The following is a 17,115-nucleotide window of genomic DNA, read 5'->3' as shown; positions in this document are numbered from 1 at the left end:
CTAACCAGCCCAGTTTGGACCAATTAATGGTGGAGGGAGCCTCTAACCAGCCCAGTTTGGACCAATTAATGGTGGAGGGAGCCTCTAACCACCCCAGTTTGGACAAATTCATGGTGGAGGGAGCCTCTAAAAAACCCAGTTTGGACCAATTCATGGTGGAGGGAGCCTCTAAACAGCCCAGTTTGGGCAAATTCATGGTGGAGGGAGCCTCTAAACAGCCCAGTTTGGGCAAATTCATGGTGGAGGGAGCCTCTAACCAGCCCAGTTTGGACCAATTAATGGTGGAGGGAGCCTCTAACCAGCCCAGTTTGGACCAATTCATGGTGGAGGGAGCCTCTAAACAGCCCAGTTTGGGCAAATTCATGGTGGAAGGAGCCTCTAACCAGCAGAGTTGTGGGAAAGCAGGGTGGAGGGAGCCTCTAACCAGCAGAGTTGGTGGAAATCAGGGTGGAGGGAGCCTCTAACCAGCAGAGTTGGGGGAAATCATGTTGGAGGGAGCCTAGTATTAGCAGAATTGTGCAACGCTTATGGTGGATGAGTATGAGGATGCGGAGGAATTGGAGAGGTTGAGTACAGACATGGAGTTTCATGTTGGGGTGCTTTACACAGGTGGGCACAAAAATGAAGGCTCTATCCAGTGGTGGTTCATTTTTATCAAAGTGAGCCGGTCGGCACTCTCAGCTGACAGACGGGTGCGCTTGTCAGTGATGATGCCACCGGCTGCACTGAACACCCTCTCAGATAGGACGCTGGCGGCAGGACAGGACAGCACCTCCAAGGCATATAGGGCAAGTTCAAGCCACAGGTCCAACTTCGACACCCAATACGTGTAGGGCGCAGAGGGGTCGGAGAGGACAGGGCTGTGGTCGGAAAGGTATTCCCGCAACATGCGCCTATACTTCTCACGCCTGGTGACACTAGGACCCTCCGTGGCGGCACTTTGGCGAGGGGGTGCCATCAAGGTGTCCCAGACCTTAGACAGTGTGCCCCTCGTTTGTGTGGACCGGTGAGAACTTGGTTGCCTACTGGAGGAACTGCCCTCCCTGCCGCCACTGTCACATGCTGGAAACATCTCCATCATATTCTGCACCAATTGCCTGTGGCAAGCATTGATGCGATTGGCCCTCCCCTCTACCGGAATAAAAGACGAGATGTTGTTTTTATACCGGGGGTCAAGGATAGCAAAGATCCAGTACTGGTTGTCCTCCATGATTTTGACAATACGCTTGTCGGTTGTAAAGCACCCCAACATGAACTCAGCCATGTCTGCCACAGTGTTAGTTGGCATGACTCCTCTGGCCCCACCGGAAAGTTCAATCTCCATTTCCTCCTCATCCTCCATGTCTACCCATCCGCGCTGCAACAATGGGACGATTCGAAGTTGCCCGGAAGCCTCCTGTATCACCATCACATCATCGGACAACTCTTCTTCCTCCTCCTCCTCCTCCTCCTCCATTAAACGCAGTGAAGCGGACAGATGTGTGGACCTACTCTCCAGCTGTGACGGATCGGATGCTATCCCTAACTCCTCTGTGTGATCTGAGTTATCCCTGATGTCAATCAGGGATTCTCTCAGAACACACAAGAGCGGGATTGTAAGGCTCACCATCGCATCCTCAGAGCTCACCCTCCTTGTGGACTCCTCAAAGACCCGTAGGATGTCACAAAGGTCTCTCATCCATGGCCACTCATGGATGTGAAACTGAGGCAGCTGACTTTGTGGCACCCTAGGGTTTTGTAGCTGGTATTCCATCAAAGGTCTCTGCTGCTCAACCACTCTATTCAACATCTGAAACGTTGAGTTCCAGCGTGTGGGGACGTCGCACAAAAGCCGGTGTTGTGGCACATGCAGGCGTTGCTGGAGAGATTTTAAGCTAGCAGCGGCTACTGTCGACTTGCGAAAGTGGGCGCACATGCGCCGCACTTTCACCAGTAGCTCTGGAACATTGGGGTAGCTCTTTAGGAAACGTTGCACCACTAGGTTGAAGACGTGGGCCAGGCATGGAACATGTTGGAGTCCGGCAAGCTCCAGAGCTGCTACCAGGTTCCGGCCGTTATCACAAACGACCATGCCTGGGCCCAGGTGCAGCGGCTCAAACCATATTGCCGTCTCATCGAGGAGGGCATCCCTCACCTCGGAGGCAGTGTGCTGTCTGTCCCCCAAGCTGATCAGCTTCAGCACAGCCTGCTGACGTCTACCAACGCCAGTGCTGCAACGTTTCCAACTCGTAGCTGGGGTCAATCTAACAGCGGAGGAGGAGGCGGTGGCGGAGGAGGAGGCGGTGGCGGAGGAGGAGGCGGTAGAGGAGGAGGAGGAGGGGGGTGTTCTTCTCGTGTCCCTGCCAGGAATGTTAGGCGGGGAGACGAGGTACACCGGGCCAGTTTGGGAAGCAGTCCCAGCCTCAACTACATTCACCCAGTGTGCCGTCAGTGAAATGTAGCGTCCCTGTCCGCATGCACTTGTCCACGCGTCGGTGGTCAAGTGGACCTTTGTGCAAAGCGCGGAACTAAGGGCCCGCCTGATGTTGAGTGACACGTGCTGGTGCAAGGCGGGGACGGCACACCGGGAGAAGTAGTGACGGCTAGGGACGGCATAGCGAGGTGCCGCAGTTGCCATCAGGTCCAGGAAGGCGGGAGTTTCAACAAGCCGGAACGCCAACATCTCCTGGGCCAGCAGTTTAGCGATGTTGGCGTTCAAGGCTTGCGCGTGTGGGTGGTTAGCAGTGTATTTCTGCCGCCGCTCCAATGTCTGAGAGATGGTGGGTTGTTGTAAAGAAACGCCTGATGGTGCCTTTGATGGTGCAGGAGAAGGAGATAAGACAGGACCAGGGGAGGATGAGGTAGAAGTCAACAAAGTGGCGGAGGCAGATGAAGTGGTGTCCTGGCTCGTCCTCTGGAGTGCATCGCCAGCACAGTCAGCAGTGGCAGTGGCAGAGGCAGAGGCAGAGGCAGTGGCAGTGGCGTGAACGGCAGGCGGCCTTTGTCCTGCCGTTGCTGCCTGCCACTGATTCCAGTGCTTGGATTCCAAATGACGGCGCATTGAAGTGGTGGACAGGTTGCTCTTCTCAGAGCCCCTAATCAATTTCGAGAGGCAAATTGTGCAGACAACACTATATCTGTCCTCGGCGCATTCCTTGAAAAAACTCCACACCTTCGAGAAACGTGCCCTCGAGGTGGGAGTTTTTCGGGGCTGGGTACGAACTGGAACATCTTGGGAGATTCCGGGTGTGGCCTGGCTTCGCCTAAGCTGCTGACCTCTGCCTCTGCCTCTAGCTACCCTTTTTGGTGCTGCACCTGCCTCAACATCCACACTACTTTCCCCGCTTGACATCCCCCCTGTCCAGGTCGGGTCAGTGTCCTCATCATCCACCACTTCCTCTTCCAACTCCTGTCTCATCTCCTCCTCCCGCACAATGCGCCAGTCAACTGGATGCCCTGACGGCAACTGCGTCACATCATCGTCGATGAGGGTGGGTTGCTGGTCATCCACCACCAAATCGAACGGAGATGGAGGAGACTCTAGTGTTTGAGCATCTGGACACAGATGCTCCTCTGTTAGGTTCGTGGAATCGTGACGTGGAGAGGCAGGTTGAGGGACAATGAAAGGAGCGGAGAACAGCTCTGGGGAGCAGGGACAGTTTGGGTTATTGTTCTGTAAAGCTTCGGAATTTTGGGAGGAAGGAAGACAAGACTGTTGGGTAATAGGAGGAGAGGAGGCAGAGTCTGACTGGCTGCTGGACAATGTGCTGTAAGCGTTCTCTGACAGCCATTGCAAGACCTGTTCCTGGTTCTCGGGCCTACTAAGGTTTGTACCCTGCAGTTTAGTTAATGTGGCAAGCAACCCTGGCACTGTGGAGTGGCGCAATGCTTGCTGCCCCACAGGAGTAGGCACGGGACGCCCTGTGGCTTCACTGCTACCTTGCTCCCCAGAACCATTCCCCCGACCTCGCCCACGGCCTCGTCCACGTCCCTTTCCGGGAGCCTTGCGCATTTTGAATTCCTAGTTAGAAATTGGCACTGTATACCAGTAGTAAAAATTGTGGGTGCACGTAACCCCAATATATTCTTTGAATTCCCAGTCAGACACTGGCACTATATGGCAGTAGCAAGAAATGAGGGTATTTGTATTCCCAATATACTCTTTGAATTCCCAGTCAGACAATGGCACTGTATACCAGTAGTAAAAATTGTGGGTGCACGTAACCCCAATATATTCTTTGAATTACCAGTCAGAAACTGGCACTATATGGCAGTAGCAAGAAATGAGGGTATTTGTATTCCCAATATATTCTTTGAATTCCCAGTCAGACAATGGCACTGTATACCAGTAGTAAAAATTGAGGGTGCACGTAACCCCAATATATTCTTTGAATTACCAGTCAGAAACTGGCACTATATGGCAGTAGCAAGAAATGAGGGTATTTATAACCCCAATATATTCTTTGAATTCCCAGTCAGACAATGGCACTGTATACCAGTAGTAAAAATTGTGGGTGCACGTAACCCCAATATATTCTTTGAATTCCCAGTCAGACACTGGCACTATATGGCAGTAGCAAGAAATGAGGGTATTTGTATTCCCAATATACTCTTTGAATTCCCAGTCAGACAATGGCACTGTATACCAGTAGTAAAAATTGTGGGTGCACGTAACCCCAATATATTCTTTGAATTACCAGTCAGAAACTGGCACTATATGGCAGTAGCAAGAAATGAGGGTATTTATAACCCCAATATATTCTTTGAATTCCCAGTCAGACAATGGCACTGTATACCAGTAGTAAAAATTGTGGGTGCACGTAACCCCAATATATTCTTTGAATTCCCAGTCAGACACTGGCACTATATGGCAGTAGCAAGAAATGAGGGTATTTGTATTCCCAATATATTCTTTGAATTCCCAGTCAGACAATGGCACTGTATACCAGTAGTAAAAATTGTGGGTGCACGTAACCCCAATATATTCTTTGAATTACCAGTCAGAAACTGGCACTATATGGCAGTAGCAAGAAATGAGGGTATTTATAACCCCAATATATTCTTTGAATTCCCAGTCAGACAATGGCACTGTATACCAGTAGTAAAAATTGTGGGTGCACGTAACCCCAATATATTCTTTGAATTACCAGTCAGAAACTGGCACTATATGGCAGTAGCAAGAAATGAGGGTATTTGTATTCCCAATATACTCTTTGAATTCCCAGTCAGACAATGGCACTGTATACCAGTAGTAAAAATTGTGGGTGCACGTAACCCCAATATATTCTTTGAATTCCCAGTCAGAAACTGGCACTATATGGCAGTAGCAAGAAATGAGGGTATTTGTATTCCCAATATATTCTTTGAATTCCCAGTCAGACAATGGCACTGTATACCAGTAGTAAAAATTGTGGGTGCACGTAACCCCAATATATTCTTTGAATTACCAGTCAGAAACTGGCACTATATGGCAGTAGCAAGAAATGAGGGTATTTATAACCCCAATATATTCTTTGAATTCCCAGTCAGACAATGGCACTGTATACCAGTAGTAAAAATTGTGGGTGCACGTAACCCCAATATATTCTTTGAATTCCCAGTCAGAAACTGGCACTATATGGCAGTAGCAAGAAATGAGGGTATTTGTATTCCCAATATATTCTTTGAATTCCCAGTCAGACAATGGCACTGTATACCAGTAGTAAAAATTGTGGGTGCACGTAACCCCAATATATTCTTTGAATTACCAGTCAGAAACTGGCACTATATGGCAGTAGCAAGAAATGAGGGTATTTATAACCCCAATATATTCTTTGAATTCCCAGTCAGACAATGGCACTGTATACCAGTAGTAAAAATTGTGGGTGCACGTAACCCCAATATATTCTTTGAATTACCAGTCAGAAACTGGCACTATATGGCAGTAGCAAGAAATGAGGGTATTTGTATTCCCAATATACTCTTTGAATTCCCAGTCAGACAATGGCACTGTATACCAGTAGTAAAAATTGTGGGTGCACGTAACCCCAATATATTCTTTGAATTCCCAGTCAGAAACTGGCACTATATGGCAGTAGCAAGAAATGAGGGTATTTGTATTCCCAATATATTCTTTGAATTCCCAGTCAGACAATGGCACTGTATACCAGTAGTAAAAATTGTGGGTGCACGTAACCCCAATATATTCTTTGAATTACCAGTCAGAAACTGGCACTATATGGCAGTAGCAAGAAATGAGGGTATTTATAACCCCAATATATTCTTTGAATTCCCAGTCAGACAATGGCACTGTATACCAGTAGTAAAAATTGTGGGTGCACGTAACCCCAATATATTCTTTGAATTCCCAGTCAGAAACTGGCACTATATGGCAGTAGCAAGAAATGAGGGTATTTGTATTCCCAATATATTCTTTGAATTCCCAGTCAGACAATGGCACTGTATACCAGTAGTAAAAATTGTGGGTGCACGTAACCCCAATATATTCTTTGAATTACCAGTCAGAAACTGGCACTATATGGCAGTAGCAAGAAATGAGGGTATTTATAACCCCAATATATTCTTTGAATTCCCAGTCAGACAATGGCACTGTATACCAGTAGTAAAAATTGTGGGTGCACGTAACCCCAATATATTCTTTGAATTACCAGTCAGAAACTGGCACTATATGGCAGTAGCAAGAAATGAGGGTATTTGTATTCCCAATATACTCTTTGAATTCCCAGTCAGACAATGGCACTGTATACCAGTAGTAAAAATTGTGGGTGCACGTAACCCCAATATATTCTTTGAATTCCCAGTCAGAAACTGGCACTATATGGCAGTAGCAAGAAATGAGGGTATTTGTATTCCCAATATATTCTTTGAATTCCCAGTCAGACAATGGCACTGTATACCAGTAGTAAAAATTGTGGGTGCACGTAACCCCAATATATTCTTTGAATTACCAGTCAGAAACTGGCACTATATGGCAGTAGCAAGAAATGAGGGTATTTATAACCCCAATATATTCTTTGAATTCCCAGTCAGACAATGGCACTGTATACCAGTAGTAAAAATTGTGGGTGCACGTAACCCCAATATATTCTTTGAATTACCAGTCAGAAACTGGCACTATATGGCAGTAGCAAGAAATGAGGGTATTTGTATTCCCAATATACTCTTTGAATTCCCAGTCAGACAATGGCACTGTATACCAGTAGTAAAAATTGTGGGTGCACGTAACCCCAATATATTCTTTGAATTCCAAGTCAGAAACTGGCACTATATGGCAGTAGCAAGAAATGAGGGTATTTGTATTCCCAATATATTCTTTGAATTCCCAGTCAGACAATGGCACTGTATACCAGTAGTAAAAATTGTGGGTGCACGTAACCCCAATATATTCTTTGAATTACCAGTCAGACACTGGCACTATATGGCAGTAGCAAGAAATGAGGGTATTTGTATTCCCAATATATTCTTTGAATTCCCAGTCAGACAATGGCACTGTATACCAGTAGTAAAAATTGTGGGTGCACGTAACCCCAATATATTCTTTGAATTACCAGTCAGAAACTGGCACTATATGGCAGTAGCAAGAAATGAGGGTATTTGTATTCCCAATATATTCTTTGAATTCCCAGTCAGACAATGGCACTGTATACCAGTAGTAAAAATTGTGGGTGTATATAGCCCCAATTCTATTGCTAGGGGACTTGCAGGGTATTTCTGGGGTGAAGGTGGGGGGGCACACCGTTGGAACGGGTATCGGGGTATATATCGGGTATACGGGAATACACTGACAGTGTATTCCATTCAGGATCCTGGGAAAGCTGGGTTGCGGCGATTGAGCCCGTCAGTGCCACGTTACACTGACAAGCTTCTCCCTGGAATTTAGCTCTTACAAGAGCTGTTGGTTGTCTTCTCCTTCCTATCCTAGCCTGTCCCTGCCTACCCAGAATCTAAGCCCTAGCTAGCTGGACGGAAACCTCCGTCCTCGGTGAATTGCAAGCTCAGAATGACGCGAAGCTGGGCGTCGCTGTTCTTTTAAATTAGAGGTCACATGTTTTCGGCAGCCAATGGGTTTTGCCTACTTTTTTCAACGTCACCGGTGTCGTAGTTCCTGTCCCACCTACCCTGCGCTGTTATTGGAGCAAAAAAGGCGCCAGGGAAGGTGGGAGGGGAATCGAGTAATGGCGCACTTTACCACGCGGTGTTCGATTCGATTCGAACATGCCGAACAGCCTAATATCCGATCGAACATGAGTTCGATAGAACACTGTTCGCTCATCTCTAAAAGTTAATAAACAGGAACATATTTAGCATTATTTGATGAGCTCCTGAATTGATGTTGAACTGTATAGAGTACATATTCAATCAAATTCTCTATATGAGTGTGAAACAGAAAAGCTATATTTATATGTATTTGTCCTTAAAGGGGCTCTATCATTGGGAAAAGTCTTTTTTAGCTAAGCACATAGGCTATTTCACACATACCTTTTGTATGTAAATCACCTTAGTAGTTTTTGAATGAGACTGTTTTTATTCATATGCTAATTAGCTTTCTCCGTGCACTCTGGAAGTGTCTGTGTGCACTGTCTGCTCTATGTGTATGAGAGCAGAGAGATGCTGTGCTGATGACTCACCTCCCTGCTTTCATTCACATAGAGAATAGCAGACGGTGATCACAGACACTTCCGGAGTGCACGGAGAAGGCTACTTAGCACATGGATAAAAACTGACTTATTAAAAAACTACTGAGGCGATTTACATACAAAAGGTAGGTGTGAAATAGCCTTTCTTTCATACTGGCTATGCAAGTATGTGCTTAGTTAGAAATGACTTTTCCCAATGATAGATCCCTTTAAAGTTTACATTTAGACTTTAGCAATGTATCCAAGATATGAACACACCAGAGAAGAGATAATCCTTAAAAAGGTTATCTAGAACAATTATATTGAGTGCTACTTCCTCTTCTCAGGCTAGTAATATCACGTCATTGGTCACATGGCCATGCCGCATCTTAGTCCTATTCAAATGAAAGGGGCTGAGCTGATATATTCTTTAACTATAGATTCAAAGCATGAAACATTCAAATAGGCATGGAATATTTCATCTTTATTACAAAACATTGCCAAAAACTGTAAAAAGAGAAGTAAACAAACAATGTCCGCACTCACCTTTTCATTTAGTAAATGTATTTCCTAATAGGCTTCCTAATTAAAGCTGTGAAATAATGAAGTGTAATTAGAGAATGGCTGGCATATCGGATAACCATTGGACAACAGGCGGTTACATTTGATTGCTTTGCAGCAAGAACTGATGATTATTCTTGATTAGTGAATAACTAAAGAACAATCTGTAACTGATCAGCTGTCATCCACAGAAGAAGATGTGGGTTTCTATTGAAATTCATAGGAAACTATGTCATACTGTACATCGTTGTATCCAGATGATCATGTGCTGGTACTGTCTTTAGAACCACTTACTGTAGAATCAATGTAAATAAAGTATAAGAACATGGAGAATCTGAAGCCTTTTCATGACTGAAGTCAGGGGTTACAAAAGCAGCTGACCTGAGCAGATGCCGATATCTGGGCCAACTTCAATATGAAAAGTGTTTTGTCTTTATGAGACATTCTCTTTAACTCATTCTGTCTCCAATCTGTAGATCTATCATCTAGCTGCTGATCCCACGTGCAACTGGAACCTAAGTCTACACTGCTCAGTTTAGTAGATGTCAGCATTCTTATTGCTCCTAAAATCTCATTTGCATATTGACAAAAACTGGAGGTATCTCGTCAACAAAGGCACCAAAACACTATTTGATTTAGATGACCCTGACTAGGGTCTAGATAGGGCAGGGTTGATATACTGAGGTCCAGTGACAGAATCACTTTAACTGATATCTAGTTTCGTTAAGGGCTCAAATTTCTCATGAAATCAATTTAACACAATATCACATCAGCATCAACCTGTTACTATAACAAAACCTTGAAAGGCTGCAATTCACACTTCCTCACTGTGAGATTGTACACAGACACAAGTAAGAAAGTTACAAATGTGTCTCCCTCAGACTCCTTTTAGTTGGACATGCCCAGATACAGTCCTATGAAAAAGTTTGGGCACCCCTATTAATCTTAATCATTTTTAGTTCTAAATATTTTGGTGTTTGCAACAGCCATTTCAGTTTGATATATCTAATAACTGATGGACACAGTAATATTTCAGGATTGAAATGAGGTTTATTGTACTAACAGAAAATGCGCAATATGCATTAAACCAAAATTTGACCGGTGCAAAAATATGGGCACCTCAACAGAAAAGTGACATTAATATTTAGTACATCCTCCTTTTGCAAAGATAACAGCCTCTAGTCGCTTCCTGTAGCTTTTAATCAGTTCCTGGATCCTGAATGAAGGTATTTTGGACCATTTCTTTCTACAAAACAATTCAAGTTCAGTTAAGTTTGATGGTCGCCGAACATGGACAGCCCGCTCTCAAATGATCTGAAAACAAAGATTGTTCAACATAGTTGTTCAGGGGAAGGATACAAAACGTTGTCTCAGAGATTTAACCTGTCAGTTTCCACTGTGAGGAACATAGTAAGGAAATGGAAGACCACAGGGACAGTTCTTGTTAAGCCCAGAAGTGGCAGGCCAAGAAAAATATCAGAAAGGCAGAGAAGAAGAATGGTGAGAACAGTCAAGGACAATCCACAGACCACCTCCAAAGAGCTGCAGCATCATCTTGCTGCAGATGGTGTCACTGTGCATCGGTCAACTATACAGCGCACTTTGCACAAATAGAAGCTGTATGGGAGAGTGATGAGAAAGAAGCCGTTTCTGCACGTACGCCACAAATAGAGTTGCCTGAGGTATGAAAAAGCACATTTGGACAAGGCAGCTTCATTTTGGAAACAAAAATTGAGTTGTTTGGTTATAAAAAAAAGGTGTTATGCATGGCGTCCAAAAAGAAACAGCATTCCAAGAAAAACACATGCTACCCACTGTAAAATTTGGTGGAGGTTCCATGCTTTGGGGCTGTGTGGCCAATGCCGGCATCGGGAATCTTGTTAAAGTTGAGAGTCGCATGGATTCCACTCAGTATCAGCAGATTCTTGAGAATAATGTTCAAGAATCAGTGACGAAGTTGAAGTTACGCCGGGGATGGATATTTCAGCAAGACAATGATCCAAAACACCGCTCCAAATCCTCAGGCATTCATGCAGAGGAACAATTACAATGTTCTGGAATGGCCATCCCAGTCCCCAGACCTGAATATCATTGAACATCTGTGGGATGATTTGAAGCGGGCTGTCCATGCTCGGCGACCATCTAACTTAACTGAACTTGAATTGTTTGTCCAAAATACCTTTATCCAGGATCCAGGAACTGATTAAAAGCTACAGGAAGCGACTAGAGGCTGTTATCTTTGCAAAAGGAGGATCTACTAAATATTAATGTCACTTTTCTGTTGAGGTGCCCATACTTTTGCACCGGTCAAATTTTGGTTTAATGTATATTGCACATTTTCTGTTAGTACAATAAACCTCATTTCAATCCTGAAATATTACTGTGTCCATCAGTTATTAGATATATCAAACTGAAATGGCTGTTTCAAATACCAAAATATTTAGAACTAAAAATGATTAAGATTAATAGGGGTGCCCAAACTTTTTCATAGGACTGTATATGTGTAATAAGTTAGGCACATTTTTTCAAAGCCGGATGATTTACTAAGTGATTAAAAAAGAATATTATGCTATCATATTCATGTCTATGTGGGGATAATCTGTGGTTGTGAGGGGGGTTGAAGGTATAAATTACGGTCTTCCAAAGATTTTGTTAGCGTGTAGTAATGTTATGTTGAATGAGTTTCATGAATGATTGCATCAGTTAATAAAACTGGACATCAGCCAAGTTTGATCACATTGGTAGCATATAGCAAAAATAGAAAAATTTGCACTCAGCCCCTGTGGATAATACCGTCCAAATATAAAGTAAACTGGTGACTTACAGATTTTTGTAGAGTCGGTGTTCAATTTAGAATCCAGAAGGATGCACAGGAAAAAGCTCTCTCCGGCTAGAGCTGCAGCACCATGCAAGTAAAAGAAACAGGAAATCCGGCACCCAAGACTCCAATGTGGTGGTAGGTAGGACATTGGTAGCATAGTTCTTTTGTAATAATTTATAACAAAATTATATTATTTTTAGAGAAGTTTCTTAACATGTGATATACATATGTGGACATATCCACCCAAGAGGTAGTTGGTAATGAAGCACTTTTGTATATCGTACCCCTTCCCTGCTGCTCAGACTCCTGTCTGCTTCTGATTAGGGTTGAGCCAATCTTGACTTTTCAGGATCGATTTTGAAATACGATTTCGGATCATTTTTCATTCGAACCCGATCTCGATACCAATTCCGATCTCAATGCAAGTCAATGGGATTTTTTTTACTAATCGGAGATCGGATTTTAAAAACGATCCTATTCACTACACAGCATGGACTCTAACAATTGAAAGCTTCTAACAATTCTACTCTTCTGTTTCCTCCCTGCTATGCCGTAGGAATGAATGGACGCAGCCGGCCCACAGGGGGTTAAGCAACCGAATGCCAGCACAGGCTGTGTGTTTGCGGCATCCATTCATTCCTAGCATTGTTCGCATTTCCCACAATGCTTGGCCAGTAGCAGAGTATTGTGGGAAATAACCTCCGACCTCGATCCTGCCTAAAACGATCGGGATCAGAATTCCGATCGCGATCATGAAACTTACTCGATCACCGATCGGAATCCGATCTTTTCCGATCCCCATCGCTCAACCCTATTTCTGATCAAACACCAATTTGAATTTTAGATTTTCTGTGCTTTCTCTACCAATATGCTATGCTGTCAGTCCTGTCATGTCTCATCATGGCATCACATGGACAGCTAGTGCCAGTACCATCTCTGCAGCAGAGTTTATGTTCAGCAATTGAAAAAAACACTGCTGCCAGAACTTACAGTCTATGAACTGAGTATTGATCAGGATGTTTTTGCACATTGTACCTTTTTCCATGACAAAGATCAGCTACTATCACGAGCTCACAAGCTGCAACCCCTACCTTCTTCCTACAACATGCTTAAAGGGTTTGGCCACTTTCAGACCAATATTGATAAACAAATGTACAATAAAAAGATATACAGTTTTCCAATATACTTTCGGTATCAATTCCTCACGGTTTTCTAGATCTCGGCTTGCTGTCGTTCATTTTGTTACTTCAAGAGGATAAAACTCTCACCATGGTCATGTGATTTACGGTCCATGGTCATGTGATGGACACACAGGTGCATAGCTGATTACCAGGCAGATGTCTGATTACTGTGCTGTGACTATAACGATCTGTGCACCTGTGTGTCATCACATGACCATGGTCAATATTGATCTGAAAGTGGCCAACCCCTTTAAGTTGTTTGTGGATCTATTTGCTGCAACACTGCAAGCCTGAAGGAATTTTAATCTGATAACTACAATTCCCTTAAGAAATTTTAGTCTACTGACAGGGAGAAATTGTCTCCATTAAAAATCTGGAAGATGGAATATACATGATGAGTTGCTGCCTCTTCCCCAGCAGAGAAAATCTCTGTGTTTGATACAGGAATGGCTTACTACTGTAATAAGCTGATACAGACTAAGCACCTTATCTAAATGTCAGTTTGAAATCTGTATCTCACTACAAGGTATTATGTGTACTTTTTAGTTTTACATTTTCATAATAAGTTTTGATTCCGTAGCTCATGGAATGACTAGAGATCTTACCCAATTGTTCAATTATCCATTGTTGTTTACATGGAATTTTTTTAGTTTTTTTATGTTTCTTGTTAAGTAGCTTATATAGTAACAATAGGATTAGCTTTACGATCTTGTAATTCCTTCTGATGGTGTTATTATATAACTTGCATTGGATCTATAGCCTGAGATTTTATAATTACCTTATATTTATTACAATATGACTATTACAATTTTTTCCCATCATGTTAATGAGTTAAACATCCCATTCAAGAGAAGTTTGATGTGACTTAATTTGTCTTTGGCAGACCCAAGAATGTAAAAAAACCCCTCCAAAATTAGTCCACTGTAATCTATTTTTTCTTTCATAAAAAACTCTAATTATTGATCCCTGCATGCACAACTTTATCTTCTGTTACAAAAGTAAAAAAATATTTACATTATTGTCGATGGGAACGCACATAGAATCGGTCCGTGACCATTCTCTGTGGCAATTTAATGTCGACTGTGGCCATCCTATGACAGAAGACAGCAACGGACATTAACAACAGTAGCGTAGGCTCCCCCTTAGAGGTGAATTTATTAAACTATATATTATATTAAAAAACAAAAGAGAGAAAAAATCCAGGAGTCAATGGATAAAATACACTCTCTTGAATCTTTAAATAAAATCATAACTTTGCTATTGCTGTTGATCTAGCCAGAGAGAGAAAGCTTCTCTTCGTAAGTTATTACTGTACTGCTATGAACACTCACTTACCAAACTCAAATTGAATTTCTATTCTCAAGATAATAAAGTGAGATCTCTCTTGGCAAGAAAAGTGAAACAAAGAATTCTTAAATCTAGAATTCCCAGCATTAAACACTCCTTTACAGGCAAAACTCTATTGTTCCCTAAAGGCATAGGCTTCGGTTTAAAAGATTATTGCAGTCGGGGGGAGGGGAGATGGCTTGAACCTGGAGTATGATGGTCACAGGCTAGTTGAGCTCTCCTGCTATTCTTCTCCTACCTTTAGATGTCTTCTCCGGGCCACCATTTGGTAGAAATCCTGGTTTTGGTTGATATGCAAATGGGGGCAGTCCACGGTGCTCAAACAGCACTGGGGGCGTCCCAAATGCTGCGAGAGAACTCTCCAGCGCCGCTTCCATCTTTGTCTGGAATGGCCTCTCTTCGCGTCTTCTTCTGGCGCTGGGTTCAAACTGTACATGCCCGCCGGCCACAAGAAAATGGCCGTTTACACTTACTGTGTAAGCGGCTATTTTCTTGTGGCCAACAGGCATGTGCATTCGGCTTTGAACCCAGCTCCAGAAAAAGACGTGAAGAGAGGCCGTTCCAGACGAAGATGAAGGCAGCACTGGAGATTTCTCTCACAGCATTGGGGATGCCCCCAGTGCTGCGAGAGATCTCATTTGCATACTGATGAAAACTGGGATTTCTACCGAACGGCGGCCCGGAGAAGACATCTAAAGGTAGGAGAAGAATAGCCTTTCTCAAGGCTATTCCGATGTGGTAGGCAGAAAAAATACAATTTTAATGATAGAATCCCTTTAAACTATAACTACTACTTGCCAAAACCCTTCAGTGTGCCTTAGCAAAAAGGGGCAAAAAAAGCACTGCCAAAGAAACTGACAAGACTTTTTCTCCGTTCTGTCCCCCAACCAAGATGACGCCAACATGAGTCCCAAATCAGAACAACTGGCTGCAGCCGTTCTCTGTACGGAAAAGAAAGAACTTTCTGACTCCCGTCACTCTACCCCTTTCTCTGTATCGGTAGCCTGTAGTGATTATTCATTAATCTCTGGAACTGCTTCCCAGATGTGCCATGCAAATAAGGTAGGCTGTAACCCTTCCCTCAAATGGCGCTATGACTCCCTCTCAAAGCCTTGCAGCATATTAAGTGGAATACCATTTTTTATTTCGCTGCAGCTAAATCCATCTTCATGAAGAGAAACCTGACTTGGTCCCAGACACCCTTCAATTTATCCTAGCAGGCACTTAGACAGCATTGAGACTTTCCTCAATTATATCATGTTGGCACTTCACAATTCACTTGTAGATGCCCATAACAATCACAAGGATAACCTTGAAACTGTAATAGGGATATCTTTTTGCTACGGTTCAGCTTGGGTCTCACTTGTTGGGGAGTCTTGTTGGGGAACATAGGAATAGACCCTGAGGATGAGAATAGGGACTATATAGTATCCATGGTCTAATATCCCCAAGACTCCCGTGACTAAATAAGTGGGTAAGACCAGACTATTTTTATACATTTATGTGGTGGAAACAAAGGCATGTTTTTGTAATGATCTTTGTTGGACTCCTTTCTTGGACCAAAAGGAGTGATCCAAGTTTGATATACTGATCGACATTTATTCCCACCTTTATGCTATTATTTGTATTGTATTGTTCTTTGTGATCCTGAGGACTTTTTTTAGGGGTTATTTAATAAATGTTACGTCTTAGTATTAGTGCATCAGTGCTTTTAGATTGATCATTCATTTAGGCACCCAAATAACGGAAACCTAATGCACTTAAATGCGGTGACCTGCGAAACCCCATAGTCCCCATAGACTATAATGGGGTCAACGAGGTTTCCGCCTGAAAAATGGGGAGAGGAAAGTCGTACTTGCAGGAATTTTCTCTATGCATTCTTTAAGACAGAAACCCAAATGGAATACAGGCTCAGGTGTAAGCCTAGCCTGAGTTGAACACCTTTCCTGCAATAAATTATATTAGATATTGATGTTCCTAGAATTCAACTGTGAAATGTTTTTTTACTTTTTTTTCTAAATATTTACATTTGGGAATATTTTGTGCAGCAAGTTAAAAAAAAAATTAAAAAAAAGAAAAAAAAAACAAAAAAAATCTGTAAATAATTTGCACTTAAAAAAAATCCACAAATGACAAACAGCTTGAAATATATTTTATTTTATAGACAGAAATGAAATCTCTAGGCACAGTATTAGGCATTAAAAGAACACAGAGGCAATAGGTTAGTGTGTACTGTTCTGTACAAAAATACAGTCTGAATAAATTACATTGCTAGCTATAAGATTGGACTTCACTTACCAGTCAGTTCATTGCATGTTTAATATTATACAGTCACATGCTATTCCGTATATATATCAGTTTTAAACACATAATTCTCTCTATTTTTATTCGTACTTACAAAAAATTAACATAGTTGTGCAAGAGTTTGAAGCAGGATATGCAATGCTATGCCTTAGAAAATGGAATCATTAATGGAGTCTTGATGGCATTCTTGACGATAACAATTTGCATTTACTGTATAAAACAAATTAAGAATCCGATTTGTTTTAAATCCTAAAAATTTCTTCATGTCTAAAACAAGAACAAGACTGATAAACGTACCAACCAGAAA

This window comes from Leptodactylus fuscus, chromosome 2 (assembly GCF_031893055.1).
Source record: "Leptodactylus fuscus isolate aLepFus1 chromosome 2, aLepFus1.hap2, whole genome shotgun sequence".
Classification (NCBI taxonomy): Eukaryota; Metazoa; Chordata; class Amphibia; order Anura; family Leptodactylidae; genus Leptodactylus; species Leptodactylus fuscus.
The sequence above is the reverse complement of the archived record's forward strand: the minus strand, read 5'-3'. Positions refer to the sequence as shown.